Raw genomic sequence first — 546 nt, 5'->3', positions numbered from 1 at the left:
CATAAGCTGATAACGAAGTGAGGGCGTGAACTTCATGAACTTCGGCTACACGTTTTCCTGAAGCTGTTCGATTTGTTGGCCATTGATAGTTATTACTTACGACCCTCTTGATGATCTCATAAGCCTCATTATAAGACTTAGACAAAATTGCACCATTCGTAGAAGCATCTACCATCAATCTTGTATGTGCATTGAGACCATTATAGAATGTCTCCAACTAGATTCAATGAGGAATCCCATGATGAGGACACTTACGCAGTAACTCCTTGAATCACTCCCAAGCCTCATACAAAGACTCATCATCCAATTTTTGGAAGGTTATGATCTCGTTCCTCAACTTAGCGTTTTGCTAGGCGGGAAATACTTAACCAAAAATCTCTCTGCTAATTCTTGCCATGTAGATATGGAACTTGGTGGCAATAAATTGAGTCATGCTCGTGCTCGATCTCACAATGAGTACGAAAATAATTCAACCTTAATGCATTTTTAGTCACACCAGCTATCTTGAATGAATCACTCACCTCCATAAACAATCGAAGGTGGAGA

At 39.9% G+C, this 546-nt stretch overlaps 1 non-coding gene across 1 annotated transcript; it reads left to right on the top strand.

The window, feature by feature from the left end:
- Positions 1-233: 233 nt before the first annotated feature.
- LOC121226581 (small nucleolar RNA R71) lies at positions 234-340 on the top strand. The gene has a single exon (XR_005924354.1). It is a non-coding gene; the product is annotated as a small nucleolar RNA R71 (small nucleolar RNA).
- Positions 341-546: the final 206 nt, after the last annotated feature.

This window comes from Gossypium hirsutum, chromosome A03, assembly GCF_007990345.1.
Source record: "Gossypium hirsutum isolate 1008001.06 chromosome A03, Gossypium_hirsutum_v2.1, whole genome shotgun sequence".
Taxonomy (NCBI): Eukaryota; Viridiplantae; Streptophyta; class Magnoliopsida; order Malvales; family Malvaceae; genus Gossypium; species Gossypium hirsutum.
Note: the sequence above shows the minus strand (reverse complement) of the source record. Positions and strands in the feature narration are given on the sequence as shown.